At 37.1% G+C, this 26,069-nt stretch overlaps 1 long non-coding RNA gene across 11 annotated transcripts in view; it reads right to left on the minus strand.

The window, feature by feature from the left end:
* Positions 1-354: 354 nt before the first annotated feature.
* Positions 355-26,069, minus strand: part of LOC118152888 (uncharacterized) — a 37,683-nt gene continuing 11,968 nt past the window's right edge. For all 11 annotated transcript variants that reach the window (XR_013534322.1, XR_013534320.1, XR_013534317.1 and 8 more), the window contains 3 exons: positions 25,890-26,021; positions 22,000-24,863; positions 355-521 (listed from right to left, as the gene is read on the minus strand). This is a non-coding gene — a long non-coding RNA (uncharacterized LOC118152888). The remainder of the gene's footprint in view (positions 522-21,999; positions 24,864-25,889; positions 26,022-26,069) is intronic.

The following is a 26,069-nucleotide window of genomic DNA, read 5'->3' on the forward strand; positions in this document are numbered from 1 at the left end:
AGAAGCACAAGGTAAAATTACATTTATTTCCATGTGCCTTACAGACATCCTCCTTGCCTCGTTGAAAGTATTCAGAAGGAAAATTTGAGAGATCATTTTGGTACTAAAATGAAAGGTCCCTCTTTGAAATATATATATAAAATGTTAGGAAAATCGCAAAATGTCTAAGAGAAAGACTAGAAGGGAGATTCCCTTGCAATATTTTTTCTTCTGTTTTTTGAGAGGAAAAACACAAATAAATGGGTCAAGATATCAGTTTAAAAGCACTCTTTTTTTCCCCTCTGTGTTTCTGTGCACATTACTGAATACTGTAAACAGGGTGTATGAACTTCAAATTGATTTTCCACAAATAAGTACAGATTTGCACACATTTATTCAATCTTTTACAGTGCCCTCTGGGTCCAATACATTCATTTGCACTGTGGCTAGAGACAGTCTAGGAGAGATGCTGCAGGCCCCACAGCAAGTGGGGCTAATTGGACTATGTAAGAATTGAATCCATGACCTTGGCCTCCACCAGGCTGTAATAAAAAGAATTAATTACCAACCAGTAACTGCTCAGATAACGGCAATTTTCAAGAATAACAATAAGATGAACAGTACTTCAGAAAATAAAATTTCAAGTATGTTATTGATAACCTGGATAGCAAATAGTGGAGCAAAAAATAAATACCTATTTTCCAGTCATGTCCAAAATGCTTTTGTTGTTGTTAAACCTCAGATAACTTTAGGTGAAATAATTTTGAATGTATGTTTTATTCCTCCTCCTCCTCCTCCTCCTCCTCCTCCCCCTCCTCCTTTTTCTTCTTCTTTTTGAGACAGAGTTTCCCTCGGTTGCCCAGCCTGGAGTGCAGTGGCACAATCTCAGCTCACTGCAACCTCTGCCTCCAAGGCTCAAGCGATTCTTCTACCTCAGCCTCCCGAGTAGCTGGGACTACAGGCATGCACCACTACACTCAGCTAATTTGTATATTTTTGGTAAAGACAAGTAGAAACAGGTTTTCACCATTTTGCCAACACTGGTCTTGAACTCCTGGCCTCAAGTGATCCTCCCACCTCGGCCTCCCAAAGTGCTGGGATTACAAACATGAGCCACTACACGCAACCTCAAATGTGTATTTTAAACCTAAAGTTTTTCTTATGTGTGTGTTAAACAAGTCTTTATTGATTCAAAAGGTAATCTGTATTGGTATTTTCAATTTAAAAATTTTTTGCACCACCATTATATGCAGTTCCCTATTTTGTTTAATGAAGGGATACATAAGCTTTCTAATGGTGCCTTCAGAAATTTATAAAATGTAAATACTGATTTGATTGGTCTTTAAGATGTGTTTAACTGTGAGGCTGTTTAACGAACAGTGTGGATGTGATTTGTCATCCAGTATTAAGTTCTTAGTCATGGATTTTTGTGTTTAAAAAAAATAAGAGGGAAACTGCAGTTTTCATTACAGATTCCTTGTTTTGTAAGCTCTCCAAATGATGGGTTCTAGCAAACTCTGATTTTGCCTATGGATAGTAGATCTCGAGCATTTATCTCAGGCTTTAATTTGCTAAAGCTGTGCACATACGTAAAAAAATAGATTTTAGGGGAGATGTAGGTGTATAATTATTTCTTATGTCATTTCTTTTTCTTTTTCTTTTTCTTTTTCTTTCCGAGACGGAGTTTCGCCCTTGTTACCCAGGTTGGAGTGCAATGGCGCGATCTCGGCTCACCGCAACCTCCGCCTCCTGGGTTCAGGCAATTCTCCTGCCTCAGCCTCCTGAGTAGTTGGGATTACAGGCACACGCCACCATGCCCAGCTAATTTTTTTTATTTTTAATAGAGACGGGGTTTCACCATGTTGACCAAGAGGGTCTCGATCTCTTGACCTCGTGATCCACCTGCCTCGGCCTCCCAAAGTGCTGGGATTACAGGCTTGAACCACCGCTCCCGGCCCACTTATGTCATTTCTTAAGCAGTTATGCTCTATATTAATGCTTAAAAGAAGGCTAGCATTGCTTGCACAAAAAGTTGGTGATTCCCTCCCCCAAATAGTAATAAAATTACTTCTGTTGAGTATACTTTTTATGTCATCATAAAAGCTGAAAAAAATCCCTTTGTTTCTATTTATTTAAAAAATGCTTTTATATATGTACCCTTGATAACATATTTTGAAGAAACCATGTGAGATGATAAAGCATTTGAATGGTATAGTAGATGTAAAAAAAATCAGTTTAAAAGAACATTTGCTTTTACATTAAATGATTATTTGAAATCAAATGATTTTGTACATAAAGCTCAATAATATAAAAACAGTAATCTATCAAAATCAGTATTTGAGACTGTTAAGAGTTTGTCACTATGAGAATAATAAGCTATTGATCGGAAAGGCTTGAGTAATAAGTGAAAGTAAAAACAAGTTAGTAACTAATTAACTAGGAAGCTAGTTACTAGCTTTTGTACCTGTATCTGCTATAGAAAAAAATAAAAGCAATCACAATGTTCAACACAAGCTACCAGCAGCATTCGGCTCCATAAACAGCTCTCATAGGTCCCAGGTGAAGGGAGGAGCCAGACAAACCCAAAGTGAGGAACTTCAATGGTTAATCTTATGGACTGATTTGGCTAGGTCAAAGTACCCAGTATTTGGTCCAACATCAATCTGAAAGCTCCTGTGAAGGTATTTTAGGGACGTTATTATCATTTAAACAGTGGCCTTAGAATAAAGCAGATCAACCCTCGTCATGTGGGTGGGCCTACTCCATTTAGGTGAAGGCCTTAAAAGAAAACAGGATGATTGTCTAGGGAGGAAGAAGGAATTTTGCCTATAGTCTACTTTCAGTCTCAAACTGCAGCAGGAACTGGGACTGCAGGGGTTGAGAGGCAGACTAAGGGAGACCTGTCAGATGCTATACTTCAGGCAAGAAATGATAGTGACTATAGTCATTAGGTGGTAGACATGCAATTCCATCAATACATGGGCAGCAGAATTCCAAATTGGAGCTGCATCTCTTTGGAAATACTGAAGCCTGAAGGCTACAGCTGATTATAGCATAGAGAGATGACCAAGCCTTATGCAGGGATCCAACTAAGTATTCTTACAAATTCCTGAGGTGGGAAGGTAGGAGAATCAACCAGTGACTCTGCAATTACAGTGACTACATTTATAATTATGGTCATGTGCCACATAACAGTGTTACAGTAGAGGGCCAACTGTATATATGACTGTGGTCCCATAAGATTATAATGGACCTGAAAAACTGTCACCCAGTGATGTCATAGTGAAACCGCCTTTGCAAGATTGTAACTGAGGAGATTATGACAGTGAAAGAGATCAGACCTAACTGACTCTATCTTGCTGCTAAAGCTGTCTTTGTTCATTCCCGAGAGTAGGCTGAACTAACTTGGGGAAGGAATTCAGTTCATGGTTTGACTCTGAAACAAAATTGATAACAGTCCTTTTCTGAAAAGACCCCCTTCTTGCCTGGGGTCCAGTCTGCCCTTGCAGGATTAACAAATGAGCTACAAGATTAGAAACTGAAGTTTGTGGGGGTCACACAACCTCTGGCTCCAAGAGTCTGAACCTCCTCAAATTGATCCTGGGGATAACATCACTATTGTAAGAATTAAGATTAGTGCTTGCGACATGTTGCAGACCCTCGATGGATCAGCCGACACCATTCGGACCACTAATCTAGTGGTCCAACCAGTTCTGCCATCTCACCGAGGAGCAGAAGATTTTTTAAAAACCTAACTTCGACTCCCTATGATTCCATCTCCAACCTGACCAATCAGCGCTCCCCACTTCCCAAGTACCTACCCGCCAAATTATCTTTGAAAATGTTGATTCCTGAATACTTGGGGTGACTGATTTGAGTACTAATAAACTCCAGTCCCCTGCACAGCAGCTCTGCGTGAATTACTCTTTCTCCATCGCAATTCCCCGTCTTTATAAATCAGTTCTGTCTAGGCAGCAGGCAAGGTAAACCCACTGGGCAGTTACAATAGCCATTGTGACATTGTAGCGCAACACAACTCACAAGTTTGTGATGATGCTGGTATAAACAAATCTTGTGCTGTCAGTCCTTTTTTTTGAGATGGTGTCTCCCTCTGTCACCCAGGCTGGAGTGCAGTGGTGCAATCTCAGCTCACTGCAGCCTCCACCTCCTGGGTTCAAACGATTCTCCTGACTCAGCCTTCCAAGTAGCTGGGACTACAGGTGCACGCTACCACGCCCCACTAATTTTTGTATTTTTAGTAGAGATGGGATTTCACCGTATTAACCAGGCTGGTCTCAAACTCCTGACCTGGTGATCCGCCCGCCTTAGCTTCCCAAAGTGCTGGGATTAGAGGCGTGAGCTACCACTCCCAGCCACTCTCAGTCTTATAAAAGCATAACACAATTATGTGCAGTATAACTGTGTTACTAGTTTATATATTTCCTATATTATGCTTTTTATTGTTATTTTAAAGTGAACTCCATTTACACACACACACACACACACACATATGTAGTATGTATTTTAAAGTTTGTGTACCCCATCAGGGATGAGGTTGAAAAAAAAAACGTTAACCGTAAAACAACTTCAGTCAGGTCCTTCAGGGTGTATCCCAGAGGGAGACATTGTTATAACAGGAGATGACAGCTCCATGCATGCTATTGCCCCTGAAGACATTATGGGAGACATATAGAGGTAAAAGACAGTGATATTGATGATCCTGACCCTGTGTAGGCTTTGGCTAATGTGTGACTCTGTGTCTTCATTTTTAATTTTTTAAAAGTGTCAAAAGTAAAAAATCCAAAAAATTTTAAAATAGAAGAAAGTTTATAAGGATATAAAGAAAGAAAATGTTTTTGTACAGCTATACAGTGTGTTTTTGTTTAAGCTAAGGATTATTACAAGAGTCAAAAAGTTAAAAAATAAAAAGTTTATAAAGCAATAAAATTACAGTAAGCTAAGGTTAACTTATTATTGAAGAAAGACAAATTTGTTAATAAATTTAGTGTCACCTAAGTATAGTGTTTATAGAGTTTAGAGTAGCAAACGGTAACATCCTAGGTGTTCACATTCATTCACCACTCACCCACTCAGCCCTCCAGAGCAACTGCCAGTCCTGCAAGCTCCATTCGTGGTAAGCGTGTGCTTTTTTATCTTTGTTTTTTTTGCCCCAGAGTCTCATTATGTTGCCCAGGCTGGAATAGAGAGCAGTGGTGAGATCTTGGCTTAGCGCAACCTCCACCTCTTGGGTTCAAGCAATTCTCCTGTCTCAGCCTCCCAAGTAGCTGGAATTACAGGTACCTGCCACAACATCTTGCTAATTTTTGTATTTTTAGTAAAGATAGGGTTTCACTATGTGGCCAGGCTGGTCTCAAACTCTTGACCTCAAGTGATCCTCCTGCCTCGGCCTCTCAAAGTGCTGAGATTACAGGCATGAGCCATCACACCCAGCCCATTTTTTATCTTTTACACCTTATTTTTATTGTACTTTTTCTATGTTTAGATACACAATTACATGCCATTGTGTTACAATTGCCTACAGTATTCAGTTGAGTAACATACTGTACAGGTTTGTAGCCCACAAGCAGTAGACTATACCTATAACCTAGGCATGTAGTAGGCTATACCATCTAGGTTTGTCTAAGTACACTCTATGGTATTCACACAAGGAAGTTGCCTAACAAATGCATTTCTCAGAATGTATTCGTGTCATTAAGCGACGCATGACAGTGCAGCTAAATAAACCTGGGAAGTTCTGGTTTCATGATTATAAGAAGAGAATGCAGAACCGGAAGGGAAACCATTTGCTCTGCATTCTAGAAAAAGGGAGCAATAGACAAAACCCTGGCTACTTTTCACATTCAGTCTGCCTCCTTGACAAGTATACCTTCTTACAGCACAGATGAATGATCAGACTTTGTTGGCTTTGTGGGTCATGAGGATCACCCAAATTAGTCCTCTTATGCTGATTCTATGCTCAATTAATAACAAGTATAATGTCATTTCCCATGGAGATTTTCCTCTAAGAAGTAAGTTCCCATACTAACAACCATAAACATTGTTTCTTCTTCTTTCTTCTTTTTTAAAATTTTGGGGTACAGGCATGGTGGCTCCTACCTGCAATCCTACCACTTTGCAGGGGCTGAACCAGGAGGATCACTTGAGCCCAAAACTTTGAGATCAGCTTGGGCAATATAAGGAGATTCCATTTCTACAAAAAAATTTTTTTTAATTAGCCCGGCATGGTGACACAAGCCTGCATTCTCATCTACTCAGGAGGCTGAAGCAGAGGGATCACTTGAGCTCAGGAAATCGAGGCTTCAGTGAGCCATGTTCACGCCACTGCACTCCAGAGCAACACCACATCTCAAAACAATTTTTAGAATAAATTTTATTGTCTATATTTAAGGTATACAGCATGATGTTATGAGATACATATGTATAGTAAAATGGTTACTATAATGATTAACATATCCATCATCTCACATAGTTACCCACCTTTCCCTTCTGTGGCAAGAACAGCTATAATCTACCCATTTAGCAGAAATATTGAATGCAATGCACTATTATTAAATATAGTCCTTGTGCTATTAGACCTTTAGACTTGTTCAGCCTACATATCTACTACTATCTATTAAGAACTTTAAATCTACATCTCCTAATTTTCTCCCCTCCACCTGAGCCTACTAACTACTGTTTTAGTCTCAATTTCCATAAAATTGACCTTTTGTTTTCATAAGATTCCACATATAAGTGAAATCATGCAATATTTTTCTTTTGGTGTCTTGTTTGTTTCAGTTAGCAGAATATTTGCCAGGTCCATCCATGTTGTGGGAAATGGCAAGATCTCCTCCTTTTTTAAGGGTGAATACTATTCTTTCATATACACATATACTACAATTTCTTTATCTATTCATCTGCTGACAGACACCTAGGTTGTTGTCATATCTTGGCTATCATGAATAATGCTGCAATGAACATGGGAGTATAGACATCTTTAACAGGTAGTGATTTTTTTTTCCTTTGTGTATATACCCCAGAAGAGAGATTGCTGGACCATGTGGTAATTCCATTTTCTATTTCTTTTTTTTTTAATTGCATTTTAGGTTTTGGGGTACATGTGAAGAACATGCAAGATTGTCGCATAGGTACACACATGGCAGTGTGATTTGCTGTCTTCCTCTCCTTCACCTATATCTGGCATTTCTCCCCATGCTATCTCTCCTTGCCTCCCCACCCCCCATTGTCCCTCCCCTATTTACCCCCAACAGACCCCAGTATGTAGTGCTCTCCTCCCTGTGTCCATGTGTTCTCATTGTTCAACACCCGCCTATTAGTAAGAACATGCAGTGTTTTATTTTCTGTTCTTGTGTCAGTTTGCTGAGAGTGATGGTTTCCGGGTTCATCCATGTCCCTACAAAGGACACAAACTCATCGTTTTTAATGGCTGCATAAGATTCCGTGGTGTATATGTGCCACATTTTTCCTGTACAGTCTATCATTGATGGGCATTTGGGTTGGTTCCAGATCTTTGCTATTGTAAACTGTGCTGCAATGAACATTCATGTGCATGTGTCCTTATAGTAGAATGATTTATAATCCTTTGGATATATACCCAGTAATGGGATTGCTGGGTCAAATGGAATTTCTATTTCTAGGTCCCTGAGGAATCACCACACTGTCTTCCACAATGGTTGTACTCATTTACACTCCCACCAGCAGTGTAAAAGTGTTCCTATTTCTCCATATCCTCTCCAGCATCTGTTGTCTCCAGATTTTTTAATGCCAGTTTAACTGGCATGAGATGGTATCTCAATGTAGTTTTGATTTGCATTTCTCTAATGACCAGTAATGATGAGCATTTTTTCATATGTTTGTTGGCCTCATGTATATCTTCTTTTGTAAAGTGTCTATTTATATTCTTCTCCATTTTCTATTTCTTTAGGAACATCATTTGGTTTTCCATAATGGTTGCACCAATTTACATTCCAACCAACAGTGTACAGAAGTTCCCTTTTCTCCACACCCTGCTCAACACTTGTTATCTCTTGGCTTTTTGTTAATAGCTATCCTACCAAATGTGAGATAATATGATTTTGCTTTGTATTTCCTTGATGATTAGTGATGTTGAGTACCTTTTAGTAGACCTGTTGGCCATTTTTGTGTCCCTTTGGAGAAATGTCTATTCAGGTACTTTACCCATTTTTAAATAAGGTTATATGTTTTCTTGCTTTTGAGTTGCACAGGCTCTTTCTACATTCTGGATATTAAACCTGTATCAAATATATGGCTTGCAAATATTTTTCCTAATTTATAGATTGTGTTTTCATTTTGTTGACTGTTTGCTGGCAGCTTTTTAGTTTAATGCAGTCTAATTTGTTTATTTTTCTTTTATAGCCTGAGTTTTTTGTGTGGTATCCAAGAAATCAATGCCAAGGTCAATGTCAAGGAGATTTTTCCCTGTTTTCTTCTAGGTGTTTATGGTTTTATGTCTCACATTTAGGTTATTTATTTCATTTTGAGTTAAAATTATAAACTTTAAAATTTGCTTAGCACTTTGGGAGGCTGAGACAGAAGGATCACTTGAACTCAAGAGTTCAAGACCAGCCTGGGCAACATAGTGAAACCTTGTCTCTACTAAAAATAAATAAATAAACTAGTCAGATGTCATGGTGCATGCCTATAGTCCCAGACTTGGGAGGCTGAAGTGAGAGGATCTCTCGAGCCCTGGAGATCACTGCTGCAATGAGCTATGACCATGCATCTATACTCCAGCCTGGGTAACAGAACAAGTTCCTGTCTCTAAAAAGATTGCTAGAGTTATATACATTTCATTGTAAATTAATAAGTTGGTTCAAAGTTCATTTACAGTGATACTATGAGTATAACATACAAATTAATCCTCCTGAATCTGAATGCTCAGAAAATTTCAGGTTTCTGTGTCTTGCTGACAAGAGAATAGAAGTTTATTGGAAAGAATTCAGGGGAAAAACTGAATGAATGAGATGTGCAAAGACACAGAGCCAGAAAAGAGAGTGTCATGTCCACACAATCATTTAAAACAAATGAAGCAGAGACTGAGCATTTGAGCAATGTTGGGAAATAAGTCTGAAAAGGCCAGTTCAAGTCAGATCATCACATAAATGCCTTGAGAAGACATTTAGATTTTCCCCCAAGGCCAAGGAGATTGCAGTCTATTTGTAAAGAGAAGAGTAAAATCGTCAGATTTATTTTAGAAAAATATCTCTGGTGATGATGTGGAAGATGGATTAGAGCAACTAAATGAACTGGGATGAGTTAGGAGGAGTCTCAGTGGGAAATTATAGATCTGAAGAAAGGAAATTATAGACGTGAAAAAAGGGGAGTAGATACCGAGTATGGAGAGCCAAGGAGATAACACAAAACAAACCATATACGGGTGTTTAATGGAGAAGCGTGGATAGATTTAGCTTAGTTAAATAATATTTCCTGTCATTAACTAAGATAGGAAATGGAGAAGGAAAACTAGGTTGTGTTGTTGATTTTTTGTGTGGGGAGGATATATTGAATTTGGTTTTGAACGTCTTGATTTCTAAATTACTATGAGTCATCCAAGAGAGACATGCAGAAGGTAATGTAAACTGCAAGTCTATGCTTCAGGAGAGCCATATGGGCATAAGCTGTAACTTTGGGATTTGCTGTAAATGATGGGCAAAGTTATAGAAGGTGATGACTTAGAATTTTACAGTGATGTGGGGGATTCAGGGAATGAGGTAATAAGAAGAGTAAGAATAAAATTTTGGGTTGGGCATGGGGGCTCATGCCTATAGTCCAAGCAGTTTGTGAGGCCAAGGTGGGTGGATCACTTATGGTCAGGAATTCAAGACAAGCCTGGCCAACATAGTGAAATCCCATCTCTACCAAAATATACAAAAATTAGCTGGGCATGGTGGTACATGCCTATAATCCCTGCTACTCAGGAGGCTGAGGCAGGAGAATCACGTGAACCTTGAGGCAGAGGTTTCAGTGAGCTGAGATCACACCACTGCACTTCAGGTTGAATGACGGAGTGAGACCCGGTCTCGAAAAAAAAGAATAAAATTCTGAGGATCTGCATATATAAGGTGTTAACAGAATGAGAGGAGCCATTCAAAGATTTTTAAAAGTAATCAGAGGTGTGGAAGAAGAGTGAAGTAGGTTCAATGTTATACAAGCCAATGGAAGCAAATGTTTTAGAATGAAGAGAGAAGTCAATATTCCCAAATGCTCCCTAGCGGACTAAGAAAATGAGAACCGAAAATGGCTGCTCCATTTACAAGTTAAGTCATTCATTATCTTTTCCAGAACCATTTCATTAAAGTCATGGGACAGAAGATTGTGAAGACAGTAAGAGAGAACAACTCTTTCAAGAAGTTCGGCAGTTAGGAAGAGAAAGAAAATGGCAATTTTTATAAAATGCCATTCTTACCAGTGAGAAGACTCACAGGGGAGCAGGGATTCTTAGCTAGAGGGCATAGCCATTGAAGGAGGTGAAAACAGAATCTCCCAGAGTGTGTGTGATTTCAAATAGCTCCACAGGTATTTTTCCATAGCTGTCTAATTGCAAAGCTAGGTCCAAAACCCATCAATTAGCATCATTCTGATATTCACTAGTAGGTGAGAAACCTTAATACAGGAGTCGTTATCCTGTATAAACTAGATATTAGTGGTTTTTTCTTATAAAATTTTATAAAATGCCTCCTTTTATAAGAAGGAGGCAGGATCGAGGAAAGAGGCCCAGATTGAAGACCTTGAGTCTTTATTTTCTCCCTAATCTCACAATCCAACAGCAAATATGCCCTATTGATATTTCATTCAAATTATTTTCACAACTCACCCTTCCTCCCTTTTCTTCAGTTGCTCAAGTGCTATCAAGACTTCTTTGTCTCAGACCTGTTTCCATCTTCCCAATAACTCTCCCTGCTTCTTTTTGCTCTTCTCTCCAAGCCATCCTCCATCCTGCTGCCAGACGAATTTTCTAGAACACTCATCTAGTTACCTCATCTCATTAAGTTGCTCAAAAAAACTTCTGGATTTATCATTCACTCTTATTCCCTCTTTCGCCTGACATCTGACTGAACCAAGATTGGTTCTCCCTAGACATCCTGTAACCATCTTGTTCCATGCTTTAGCCAAGATGGGCTTCTTACTGTCCAAGCCATCAAGCATGCTGTCCCTTCTGACTGATAAACCATTTGCCTTTTCTCAGGTACTTAACCTTGCCTGACCTTCAAGAATCAACTCCCAAGTCTTCTATAGAAGAGGGGGAGGAAGAGGAAGAGGAAGTAAGAATAATTACTAAACAATTTTATCTATTTTACCTTACTGATGGGCTAGAAAGGGAAAAGGGAAACAAGAAGGGGAAACTGGTTAAGAAAATAAATAATAATGTCTATATTAACATAGAAATTAATAAACATATAATATTGAATCTAGTATCACTCTTGACCAATCAGTCACATACTTTTGATAGTGAGGTTCTGTATACTTCAGACACTAATATCTAGTTTATACAGGATAACGACTCCTGTATTAAGGTTTCTAACCTACTATGAATATCAGAACGATGCTATTTGATGGGTTTTGAACCCAGCCTTGCAATTAGACAGCTATGGAAAAATACCTGTGGAGCTATTTGAAATCACACACACTCTGGGAGATTCTGTTTTCACCTCCTTCAATGGCTATGCCCTCTAGCTAAGAATCCCTGCTCCCCTGTGAGTCTTCTCACTGGTAAGAGTGGGCCACTCTCCTCAGATTCAGGTTTGAGAGCCACTGCAGGGTATGTTGGGTGGCAAAAACCAGAACGGTTACAAATTTGAGGTTGGTTATTCCTGTGAAAAAGAAAACACAAAACATTGGAGTAATTAACTGAGTGACTCCAGTTTCTCAGAATATAAAGAATAGACCCAGGGAAGTATTAAATGTTATACAAGGAGACTTTTTTCCTCCCTAAGTAGTCACAAAAGAATTTTTAAAACATGTAAGAAATGTAATATCAAAGTAAAAATAAATCAGCCAACTAGGCGTTCTCCAATCTGTTGGGTGATATATTTAGCATATTTTATAATTAAATGAGCTGACTTTTAAAGTGGTTTTGAAAATGCAACTACTTAATTTATCTAATAAGACTGTATGGCACCCTATATATATTATCCATTGTTAGCTGTATTCATGCTGCTATGTCTTGTAGAGAGACTATGCTGCTTTTTCCTGCTACATTGTATTAATAGTTTCAGTGACATTGACATTATTTTATTGGGGCAGTATTTTTTTTTCACTCCGTTCATGAACATCAAACAATCCCAAGCTATTTTGATAACTAGCACCCTTGACCTGTGCTATTGCTGTTTACTCATAGCAATGATAACCAGTGCTTATTTAGCATCATGAAGTGTAATGACTTTGTATTTCCTTCTATTAACAAAACTCACAGAGCTCTAAAATAAGTAGGCCCGTAGCTCTGATGAAAAATCCTAAAGTTCCAGAACCTCAAATTTTATCTTAGAATTTTAAAATCAGTGGGGCTTGGGCCACTACCTACCCCATGGGTTCTCCTGTATAATGAGCATCAGAATCTCTTGGGGAGCTTGTTAAATACACAGATTCCCAGGCTGGGAGGTTTTAATAAAGTTCAGAGACCTGCATTTAAACAAGAACTCAAGATGGTCCCTGAACTTCAGTTTGAAAATTACTGACCAACCCCCTCACTTAAACATAATGAAACTGAACCCCAAACAGGGTAAGTGACTTACTCAAGGTCACTTAGCTAGATAACGACAATCAAGTATAGAAATGATACAGCCTAATCCTTAGTTCTGTGCTCCTCCCATGCTTACACCCTTACTGTCTGGAGTACCCTTCTGGGTTCCTACAACATGGGAGGTCACCTCTCTATTTGTCTTGTGACAAGCAGTTTGCAGACAGTATTGTACAGATGGCACAGACAGAAGAAAGTAGGCACCGTGTGAATAATAGGAGAAAGGCTGTCAAAGCTGTTACCTTCATCTTCCTGAATTTCAGTTTCTTATCTGTGTGCAAGCACCAATGGATTATTAGAGCAAAATACCAAGAGCTTGTGGGATGGAAAAAGATTACTATAAGATGGCAGGTTTACTCAATCCCTTAACATGACTAAAATAATTTTTAAAATAAAATTAAATTAAAAATGTGCTCCTAATAACAAAATCTCAGAAAAGCTACACTCTGAATTTACTTTTTATTTCTGAATTTCAGTTTCTTGTCTATAAAAAGGTGCGCTAAACGTACGTTCTAGGCAGAATCATCTTGAGTACAGCAGTAGTACAGGAACAGTGCTTCATACAACCCTAGAACATGGTAGGTACTCGATACATGCTATAATTTTTAGAAGTATTATCATATGGTGGAAGGGCCAGGCTAATTACAATTACATACATACCAAAGAAGAATTATTGATACCTCCCATCCCTAGAGTGCCACAGAAATTACAAAACGTGGCAGCTAGATGACATAAGAAACATTTACAAGCTTAAGGAGAACACCTGTGTATAGTAACATGGATGAATCTAATGGAGTATAATATTGAGAAAAAGAAGAAAGACATGGTAACATAAATACTATGATTCCATTTATAAAAGTTAAAGACAGGCAAAACTAAACTATATTGCTTGGGAATGCACAGTTAGGCAGCAAAACTGTAAAGCAAAGCCAGAAATTAATTAACAAAAGCACCAGGGTAGTGGTTCCCTCCAAAGGGTACCAAGGAGTTTGCCAGGAGGAAAGGTACATGAGTGCCTACAAGAGTGCTAGCCATGTTTAACTTCTTGACCTAGGTGGTGGTTAAACAGGGGTTGCCTTTAGAATAGTGTGCAAATTTTTTGTTGTTTTGTGCATTTTTTGTAAAAGACTCATTTGGTAGATAAAGCTGAAAGGAGTTACTTGACATTCCTATTACAGATATTTGGTTGTCCTTCCATGTGGACTACTAAGATAATAGAATTCAGCTGCACAATGGGTCTATGTAAATATCCATTTGTGTACTGACACAGAGGACTCATGCCCGGGAGCCACTGTGATGTTTAATTGGAAGGCATTTGATCAGAGGTTGCCAGGATCCATTAGACACTAAATATATCATCAACCTAATTACATATGACTTACTAGGTCAGTGCTGATTATATCCAAAATCATCAGTCTTAAAAATAGTTGTTTGTTTGTCCCAACAGTGTTTTCAGCCATGGTTTCTATGGTTCCAACCACATATGGAGAAATAATATATGTCCTCATGGGGAGAAGAATGAGTTCTGAGTTTTAAAAAAGGCAAAGGTTGTCATTTTGCCACTTTGAGAATATCCCTTGATCTAGTTTGATCTAGCGACTAAATTAAAACTCTAACCAAAATATTGAAGGACGGAATATAGTCAGTGACTGTGGTTTATCATTCCATGATTATAATTGTCTAGCGGTATTTTGACACCTAGATAAGACTGCTTTGGTGTGTCTATGTGTATTGCATTATTTAAATGATATCATATTAGAAACTTAAAAACAATTTGGTATCAGAGTTGGTGACTGAGTTTGAGTTTGGTGTTCAGCTGTTTCCATGAAACTGAATTGTTAAAAAGCTTACAATTTCCTGTGATTTTTCTGAAGCAAGAAAAGGGACCTAACATTAATATGCTCCTTTTAGATTAGATTTACTTTAATGACATGTGCAAACAAGAGAGTAGAATTTGTATGTATAGTTTAAAGAATCATAATAAAACAAACACCCACTTACCCACCACACAGCTTAAGAAATAGAACATAACCAAAACTTTCATTTCCCTTTCTTTCCCATGAGAGGCAAACGCTACCCTGAATTTTCTGACCATCATTCCGTGCTTTTCTTTGCAGCTTTACCACATGGGTGGTACATATAATTATGCATATTGTTTGGTTTACCTGTTTTTAAGCTTTATATAAATGAAATCATGGGTAGTATTCTTCAATAACTTTTCTTAATTCATTATCGTACTTTTGAGATTTATCATGTCAACAAGTGTATTTCTACTCCATTCATTTTAAATGCTGTATATTCAATATATACTGACAGCAGTCAGACCATGTGTATCATATACTTTCAGGGAGCTGCCAATATTTCTTTAACAATTACCATTTCCATGTACATCATCCTTTCACCTGCCAATGCCTCAATTTTTTGCCTGAAGGCTTTCTCTGGCCATCAGTAGCTACTCAGTCTGAACACAAAACAGGCTGAAAATACCAAGGAATTAATGTTTCTCAGAAGCAGTTCTCAACCAATAACTGGGATAAACTGGAGGTAAGTGATGTAAACTGTCCCCCAGAGTTCCCCAGCTGGATCAAACTCCAATTGCCCACAGTGATAATGTGATAACACACCTTTATTGGTTTGCTTCCCTTCCATTTAACTACCCCATTATCGACTGGTGTTTCTTGGGAACATATTCCAAACAAAACTCTCCACTCTTTGCCTTAGGTCTGTCTCTGGAGGGACACAAACTAAGACAGCAGGGAAATTTAACTTAAGAACCTCTAAACACCTGATTCTGCTGTGCCTCTAATATAACGTAACCATGCTCCAGATTTCTTCAGGGGTGTCTGAGAGGTAAGCTCCTCTCGAAATCCAAAATAGGAAACAGAAATAGGAGTCCTCTGCCTGTTCTGCCCTCACTTAGCACATGCAAAATTGAAACACATCTTTCCTGAATCTCTTCCTTTTCTCTTTCTTCTCTCTCCTTCCCCTTTTCTTCCTAGAAAATAAACAAGCTTTTCTTTAACTTTCCCTACATCCTATCTTCCTTACGTTTTGGAAAGCAAGCTTTCTGAGTTCACTACCATGGATTGAGGGACATCCTTTCTATACTACAGGAGACCTCTACATTCTAGGTCATCTAGGCTCAGTTCTGCGTATGTTAAGTAGGAAAGATATGGAATTGATAAAATTCTCTCTCAAAACTTGTATACATTTATTTTTTAATTTCAGAAACTATCACTTATCTTTATCTTTTATTCTTTCTGAAACATTCATTTTCCTGGTAGAATTTAGACAATAAATAAAAAATACAGAGGTGAAAAAAGGAAACAAAAGGCAAATAAAGAACACAAAATGTCAGGACCCGTTCATAGAAAAACAATCAATTTCAAACAGTTCTCCCAAGATTCAAAGAAACTAAAGGCAAGTTGGCCTTCCTTTAAAAAAAAAAAGATCCTGAAAGAATAGGAGATGAAAAGTGAGTCTGTGGAGCTCAGAGATGAATAGATGCATAAAATGAAATTATTACAGAGGTGAAATTCTCATTAGAATCAACAAAAGGTAAGGCATAGAAATGGATAAAAATACAGTCTAGGACAAAAAGACTAGCCTTAAGTAAATAACACAAAATGAATTCAGAAAGAACAGAGATAAAATGATAAGAAAGGAGTTGGTAGATATGGACATTAAATCAGTAATCACTGTCATGGAAGAAAAGAATATATAGAATGGGAAAAATTCAAATATATAATTGAATATAATTTTCTTGAAACAAAATCTCAAATCTATAGATTACAAAGACAAAGCTTAGCAAATACCCTGAAAATTTTGATGAGGACTAATTGGTAAGATATTTTAAACATCGACTTAGGGCAGCAGGTTGTAAGAAGTTACACAGCAGGAAATAAGGAGCACATGAACCAAGTCTACCAAAATGAGAAAGAATAGGAGGAAATGACCTGAAGAGGTATTTAAGATCTTGGCATTTAGTAAGCCCACCCTGGTGTGATTGTTAAGAGGCCAGCGCTGTAAACTGCCTAGATTTAGATTCCATCCCTGCCCTTTGTTACCTGTGTGACTAAAGCAAGTTATTTTGCCTCTCTGTGCCTCAATTTTCTTAATTTTAAAATGGGCATGATATTAGCCACCCACATAACAAAGTGACTATGAAGATTGAGAATTACATTTAGTGCTCTTTAAAAAAATGCCTTGCCATATTGAGCACTATGAATTATTAAGTTCAACAGAGCTTGGTGATTCTCTAAAGGTGAGAAAGTAAGAGACAGGGAAGACATAAGATGATTCCTAGGTTTTAGGATGTGACAATCATAGTACCATTCAGTATAGAGAGAATACAGAACAAAGAGAATACAGAAGAAACTGTTTTTTTTTTTTAATTCTCAATCGATAGATATAATTTGGCTGTGTTCCCAACCAAATCTCATCTTAAACTGTAGGCCCCATAATCCCCATGTGTTGTGGGAGGGACCAGGTGGAGATAATTGAATCATCACCACGTGTAGTGGGGGGACCAGGTGGAGAAAACTGAATCACCAGGTGGAGATAATTGAAACCAGGGTGATTTCCCCCATCCTGTTCTCATGATAGTGAATTAGTTCTCATGATATCTGGTGGTTTTATAAGGGCTCTCCACCATTGCTCTGCACTTCTTGCTGCCACCATCTGAAAAACGACGTGTTTGCTTCCCATTCAGCCATGATTTAAGTTTTCCGAGGCCTCGCAGCCATGCTAAATTGTGACTCCATTAAACCTCTTTCCTTTATAAATTACTCAGTCTTGGGTATGTCTTTATTAGCAGTGTGAGAATGGACTAATATAATACATCAGTTATAGTGGATTAATTTTAAATATGTTAATATTGACATATCTTTGAGAAGACAGGTAGAGAGATCCTGTGGGCACCTAGAGATCACCTAGGGCTGAAGGCAGGTGAAGCTGGCTTTAATGTGAGTGCAGAAGCCAGGAATGTGGATAAGATCTCCTTTGTGATATACACAATGAAAGAAGAAAAAGAGTGAGAACTGAACCTGTGGAACTAAGACCTGTGACAAAGGACCAGTGGAAAAATAAAGAAGGGGAGGATAAATGATGAATCAAAGACACAGGACAGGCTGGGCACAGTGGCTCATGCCTGTGATCTCAGCACTTTGGGCGGCCAAGGTGGGTGGATCACTTGATTCAAGACCAAGCTCAGCTTGGGCAACATGGCAAGACCCCATGGGGGAAAATATATATGTAAAATATAGTTGTATGTAAAATATATATATATAAAACAAGTACATTGGAGAGGCTGTGTTCAGGAGCAGAGATGAACAGGTTGCCCTTTGTCAAGAGAAGCACATTTCTACCACTGAGAGAAAACCATAAGGGTGACTGTGAAAGCAGGTAAATGTGTAGACTGTAGTTGGTAAAGCTAAAAGAGCTCTTGCCTAGTGCTTCAGTCTCATCTATAACGTAAAAGCAAAGCCATCTGTGGCTACATATGGAAACTCTGTGTACCAGTGAAGATTAGGTATAATGATAGAAGGATGACCAGAGGTGACCCCTCCCCCCGAAAAAATTGTAATTACATATTGAGGGCCCAGCAGACATTGAATGAAGACTATAAACTCAAGTCAAAAAATTTTTCTGCATTTTTTTTGCCAGCAGCTTTTCCACTGTCCTGAAACAAGATAGAGAATCTAAGATAAGATATGGCATGAAAAATGTTTAACATAGCTACTTTTGCCATAGAACAAAGAAGAAAATAATTAAATGTAATCCATTTCAAGAGTTACCACAAGTGTAGTGTTGGCTTATAAGACAGAATACCTGGACCCTGTCTCATGTGTGCCTGTCGTTTGCTGAAAGTATTTTAATCCTATAATAAAATCTCTCAAAACGTGCCATGGAAAGTATTTCCTAGAATTCTTAAAAACTAGTAAGAAGGAAGCTTGAATATGCTGATTAACAGAGAAGCTAGTTACTGGAAAAGAAAAGCAAGGTTGAAAGATATTGTTTAATATCCTTTCAGCTACTCTAAAAGATTATATAACTGAATATAGAACAAGCTATGTAAAGTACAAGGGTTAGTCAAAGAAACATCAGGCTAATACCTGAGTTTTCATACTTAGTACGAAAGTCTAAAATATTTTTGCCCCCAACCTGAATATGGCTTAAACTTTTCATACAATGTACTACTGACCTCATAGACATTTTAGAATTAATTATTGCAAGTAGTTCATGTAGATAAATGCATTTTTATTTAACTTTAAGTAGTTTGTTTCATTGTTTTGAGTATAAATAAGCAATCTCATCAATGACCATTTGAAAGATACAGTTTATTAAATATCTTAATCATTATTCATAAAGTATTATAGAATTATCAGTAAAGTTCCCTAATAGATAGTACTATTATTTTCACTCTTTCCAAGGAGTCAGTCATCAATATAAAAAATATGTTTAGAGAATGGGTCAGTAAAGCAACAATTTGAAGGATAATGAAGAATATTTGAATGACTGAAGGATAATGAATCAAACTGAGGCAAACAAAGGAAGTGAGAATGAAATAAAGTAATGTCAATAATTAATATAAGAATAGTAAAGAGCATTTTATAAATAAACTGTTAAAAGTAAACTGTTCACAATAAACAAACTCTGAACAATGAGTCTGTGAGGAGCTGCTACTGAACTTTAAGTTGCTCAAACATACTAACTGTGGAAGAGCAGTACAAATGACAAGTAGGCTTCCCACCAAGCAAAACTAGAAAATCAAAATTTGTTTCCAGCAGTAGTACATCTTCAAGTCCTTCCTTTTCACTTCCTTCTTTGACATTCTTTGTCAAAACAAAACATATATACTTAAAAGGTTAACGGCCACTGGAGAAACAGTTTATGATCAGAAAATACAGGTGTCCTGTGTCTTAAAGAGAAATACAGGTCTTGAAATGAGACAGACTGAAAATAATGAATTAGTTAGAATTCATAGGGAAGGAACTTCATTCCTCTACACTTGTCATCATGGTATTGTTTCTGTGGTATATTATTACTTCAGTAACTTCTTCCTGTAATGATCTAGGTTACATGTAGGTATATATTTATCACAATAATCTGATGGCTGTCTAATAACTAGTCACATGCATGGCATCTCTACTTCATAATAGTAGGAGAAACTTACTCTAATCTGACTAAAGTAAAATATGATAATATGCCTTTTTAATTCTGCAATAACCCATTTATCTTTATTATTAATAGTTAGATTTTTAAAGTTACCAACACATATTTTTCTGAAATATATGCAATCAGTACTTTGTCAGTTCTTTACTACTATGATCTAAAAAAGTTGCAATACAAGGAGAATAAGGATTACAATTATACTTGAAGATGAGCATACTAAAAATCTATGATATGTTTGAAAACCTAGCAAATGGGTGACTCATACTTTCGTTACTTTACTTGCTGCCTAGTAAACTAAACTGAGTGCCTAAAATTCCCTTTCTGTTTATTTTCAACTTCTATTATATAGGCACAGTATTTTAATTATTTAGCCTCTATTGTTCTAGGTGCTTATATTTTTCTGCATCACAATTCTCCAGTTTCCATTGTATTATTTCCTGTTTTAAGATTATTCAAAGGAGGTTTTCTTTATTTTTGGTTTTCAAAGGGAGGCAGACTGACTAGTCGTGCTTGGGGTTATTTCACAAAGCTAGTTTCTTCCTGTATACAAATTCACACAAGCACCCATATTCACACAAAAGCTGGCCGTAGGTAAGAAAATAAGGTTGCCAAGCATTTGAAGTCTTCAGACCATTCTTTCTTTGCCCTTCCTTTGGGGAGCACCACTTCCCCTTCAATTATTCTGCATCCTGTATTTTCTCCTCTTCCTTACAAAGAGCCTGGTATCAGTCACAGCTCCTGACACTCCTGAGTTACATGGCCTACTTCTGAAGCACACATAGACTTGGTAGCAAAGCGAAGGGAAGAAAATCGGCAGACCTGTCTCTCAGCTGGTAGCTGCAATCTTTCTGGCACACCAGTGCCTCTCCTTCTTACAAGTTACATCCTGTCTCTAGACAGACTGGCCCAACAACAAGGTTGTATCTATTGAGGTTAAACTTGCCCAAAACGGTGTTTGTTGGAGCAGAGAGGCAGAAAGAGTGAAAAACAGGAAGGTGAGTTCTCAAAAGAGTTAAAATCCACCCTTAAAAATTCTACATATGCTCAGTCAAGTAAATCCTCATGATTTTTTTAACTGATATTTTGTCCTAGAAGATAATGATATTAACGTATTCTAGAAAAGAAAAAGCTTGATTCAGCAAAACCTCATTAAGTGGGAGATATATGACTAAATGTTGATAACAAAACATTTTTTGAGGTTATTTCATATACAAGTTTAATGAAGTTCTAAATATATAGAATGACTAAATATACATTTTAAGAAAACATGAAATAGGTGACTGGGTAGAGCTGAAAAAGAGGCATCCAAATATTTTAGATTGTTCATTTCTTATATACTTGATTTTATGCATGAGAGTTTTTGTCATCCTGATTCAGAATGAAATGACTTTGAATGGTATTTGTGGAATCACATTGTTTCTAGCCTGAGAAATAGTTCATTGTGAAAAAGTTGAAAAGTTGCTCTTATTTGCTAATATTTCAAAGCATCATTTATTTTTGCAGGGAAAGAACTAGAAAAATCAATTCCAAAATTAAAATATCAATACTCATAGTTTAGCATTTAAAAATGAATAATTACATGGAGTTACCAGTGATATTTTTAAAATTTATATTTTTGCTATGTGTACTGTTTAAACAAAGTCGTAAGTATACCAAAGTGGGCTAACAGTCTTCATTCCAAAATGTCCCAAAATAATTTCTGAACCACATGACAGATGTTTGATACAGATAACTAAATTTTCTGTTATGTTTGTTTATAGTTAATAGTAAAACCAACAGAGAGTGCTAGGCTCTAGACAAGCATATCTTAGAAATATAAACTTACGTGAAACTAGACAGAAATATCATCTCAAAGTACTTTTTTCTCTTAAACGAACCAAAAAAAGCAAAGATCAGAGATGAAAGGAAGAAAAATATATTGAGCGACACTACATGTCAGCTAGACCCTGGGATAGATGCTTTATATACCTTAGGTCATTTAATGTTTTAGTTAAGTAGAAGATGTTTTAAAGTTGTGAAGGTGTTTAACTAATTTTTCATTTTCTAAGTCAGTACAGCTTTTGACTCACCTGTTCCAATGCAAAGATTATTTGTTCTACCCTATGTTTCTGTTGCACAACATTTTCTCGCTTTTAAAAGTCATCTATTGAATCATCATCTGCCTCAGGCTTGATATGGTATAGCCTCTAAAAGACTGGTTTCGTACTTCAGCTAGCCTTTCAAAATATTTCCAGTGCAGGCCTTCACTGTTCCAGGTACCTAATGAGTCATTTTCCTCTTCCCAGTCTACCAAGCAGGATCTCAAAGCCTCCTTTATCTTTCTGGGTGGATACAGAGTCATTAAACTTAAATATGTCCTTTGCCAATAGACTTGAGGATTGGGCTTAGTTATTAACTTGGTGAGTCTCCACCCAGCTAACTATTCTAGGAAATCATCTGGTGAGTCAGGCATTTTTGTATTCACATTGCAGCACCCAGTCATCTGCCCTAAGTGCTGCCTCTGAAGACTGAATATCCTGGAATGTTTGCTATCACATCTCCATTATGACAAAAGCATTGTGCAGAACAGATGAAAAAATGCATTGTCAATGGAATCTTTTATATTTGTTTTCCTTTAAGCAACATTGCCTTGTTATAAAAGATCAATAAATATTTGTTCATTTCAATTTTGATGAGTCTGTGAGCTGTTACCATCAAGCATTGAGCAGCATCCTACTTTGGGATTGAGAAAGTGGGAAATCTAAAGTGAAAGTCTATGGTGATTAAACAAAACTAAAAACTGAGCCACTCCTCCCCCTATCTGGTAGAAAAATTATGACCACATGCCCTATCTCCACTAAGAGGAAAGACCAGACTCACTGGTTCACTGGTATGTTTTCCTTACAGTAGACTGTGGTCTGACAATGCCAAGTAATAAAATTTCCATGACACCCCTCTCTTGAGTTGATCCAAAGAACTTGGAGGGGAAAAGGAAGGGAGAAGATGTGAGGAGACACAGCAAGTTAAGCACCCATCTCTGCTTTTTCACAGGAACAAAAATGATAGGTTCTTATCTACTTGGAAGGTAAGGATACTACTAATTGATAAAACGAACAAAGTTAATTTTCTAAATGTCAAGATGTAAATAAAATTTAATCTTCTTTAGGAAAAATAATTCTTCTTAAAATAAAAAAATGTGTATTGAATTCTTACTATGTAATAGGTGCTGAAGCAAGCACCTTACATGCTTTTGCTCACAACAACTCCATAATGTTGCTGTTATTTCACCATTTTACAATATATTAGTCTGTGTTCATGCTGCTGATAAAGACATACCCTGAGATGGGGTAATTTAAACAGGAAAAAGGTTTTAGTGGAACTCCACATGGCTGGGGAGGCCCCACAATCATGGCAGAAGGCAAGGAGGAGCAAGTCATGTCTTACATGGATGACAGTAGGCAAAAAGAGAAGTTGTGCAGGGAAACTCCTGTTTTTAAAAGCATCCGATCTCATGAGACTTATTCACTATTACAAGAAAAGTACAGGAAAGACCAATCCCCATGATTCATTTACCTCCCAATGGATCCCTCTCATGAAATGTGGAAATAGTAGGAGTTATTATTCAAAATGAGATTTGGGGGGAGACACAGAGAAACGATATCAATGGATAAAGAAATTTAGGATAATAACTTTCCCAGAGTTGCAGAACTGAGCCAAAATTTAGATGACTTCATTGCATTTGTTTTTAAGCACCAGACTATTAAATTAGGTTTTGATATTGTTCAAGAGCCAGAACTAATGGCAAGTATATTGTATGGCCTATACAGTAAGGAATTAAAAGAAAACTAATGCAACTAGCGTGTAGCCTTATAATTGGTTTATGTTTTATATGTATAATACATATATATATAATGTATTTACCATAACTTGTTTTCATATTAAATTTTACCATTTTTTAACAAAATCACATGATGAAATATTCAAAGTAATCATTCCAAGACAATGAGAAATAACTGTATCAAACATAGCTAAAATTCATAATATAGGTAGCATCAAGATTCAGTTCCAAAAGAAGTGATCCTACTGAAAGTTATAAAGTTTAAAAAAAGAGAGACAGTGTTCCCATTTGACAAAGATGGGTTGTGGCAGCTCAAATGTTCATCCTTCTTATCTTTTCATGTATGTTTAGAATATTTTACATAGAAATATATTTATAAAAGTACGAATCATTACCTATGAGAACTTCTGGTCATTATCCTTACCTTGATTATACCCTAGGGAACCTTCTTTTCCAACTTTGTATCTGAGCTCATAGGGAAAACCAGAAATAATAAAAAGAATATATGCTAGGTAGAAGCATAAATGAACACATAACTTTTTTCTGGGAAAATATAAGAAGATTATAGAGCCAGATGGTTATTAGCAACAAATTCTTTTAGAATACCATGTGATATAACTAAAAAGAAAAAACTTCCAAATTGATTTATCAGGTGTACAAATCTGATACCAACAGTTGACAAATGTAAAAACAAACAAAAAACAATAACCAAGGGAGAGGACTTGAGGAAAGAGAGAGTAAGAGAAAGAAACAAAAAGAAAGGAAATTAAACAAAATAGCAGTTATGGCTATAGATGAAGTAATGTTAAATACGATTTTGCCAAATCAAATTCAAAAATGTATTAAGGCTGGGAGTGGTGGCTAACACTCATAATGCCAGCACTTTGGAAAGCCAAGGCAGGCAGATCCTTGAGTCCAGAAGTTCGAGACCAACCGAGGAAACATGATGAAACCCCCATCTCTACAAAAAACACAAAAATTTTCCAGGCATGGTGGCACATTCCTGTAGTTCCAGCTGTTTGAGAGGCTGAGGCAGGGGGATCAGTTTGAGTCCAGGATGCAGTAAGCCAATGTCACGCTATTGCATTCCAGCCAGGTGGCAGAGTAAGGCCCTGTCTTAAAACAAAGACAAACAAAACTTATATTAAAAGAAAAATCTGTTCCTACCAAGGAAATTTTAGTCTAATGAAATTAAAGGATAGTTTAATCTAGAAGACTAGACATAACCACAAGGCATTTACAGACCAAAGGAGAAAATAGAGATAGATATCAAAAGGGTGTCTAATAAATTTAATGCTAATTCTCATTTTTAAAATACCCACCATACACTAGAAGTACATGGATATCTCCCAAACATGACAAAGAATATTATTTATTAGTTAAGGAAGCACTAGCTGCTATAACTTATAAATTCTGAAATTCTGTATTTTAATAAAATATGTTGATTTCTTATTCCTCTGTTGTTCAACGAGTGGCAGTTTCAAGAAGGTGAGGACAGCATAATTTCAGAGTGCTATGTATGAAGTACTGTCTACAAGATCAAGATACTCAGGCTGATGGAGCCTCTATCATCTTCATTACACAGTTTCTTAGGCTGCCCTTAGAATTAGCATCTAACCAGCAAACAGGGAACAAAAGGAGAACATATATGGGACATTTTTAATACAGATTAGGTCAGAAAGTGGCACTCATAACTTCCACTAACATCCCACTAATTAGAACTTAGCATATTTTTCTTCTAACTGCAAAGAAGCCTGGGAAATGTAATATCTCTGTGTACCAGAAGAAAAACTGGGTTTGGTGAACAGCTAGCCAGTCTCTGCTGAATCTATGCTACTGGCTATCACATAGTCTTTTTTATTCTTCTTCCTACACAGAGCAAACCTCCTTCTCAAAAGAGACAATTCAAAATCCCAGTCAGTCACTATGTCCAGCTCAAAATACAAGATCTCCAAGTGATAGTGATGTACAGTTCTTTCTCTATCTGATAAAAATGTGGCCTTATAGTTCAGCAACATATCAATTAAAATAAATTATCTGCTCAATTCCTTCTCCTGCATACAGACACACACACACACACACACAGAGAGAGAGAGAGAGAGAGAGAGAGAGAGAGAGAGAGAGGCGGGGAATACTTAATACCTTTTAATTTACTATTTAAAATTACTTAATTTATCCATTTCCTTTGTTTGGTGTCACTTTCCATTAGAACTTAAACTCCATGATAGCAGATTTTTGCCTCTCCACCCTTCGACTGCTATATTCTCTCAGTGCCTACAAGTAAATAATTGTTAAATAACTGTATATCTACATTGCCCAAAA

This window comes from Callithrix jacchus, chromosome 4 (genome assembly GCF_049354715.1).
Source record: "Callithrix jacchus isolate 240 chromosome 4, calJac240_pri, whole genome shotgun sequence".
Classification (NCBI taxonomy): Eukaryota; Metazoa; Chordata; class Mammalia; order Primates; family Cebidae; genus Callithrix; species Callithrix jacchus.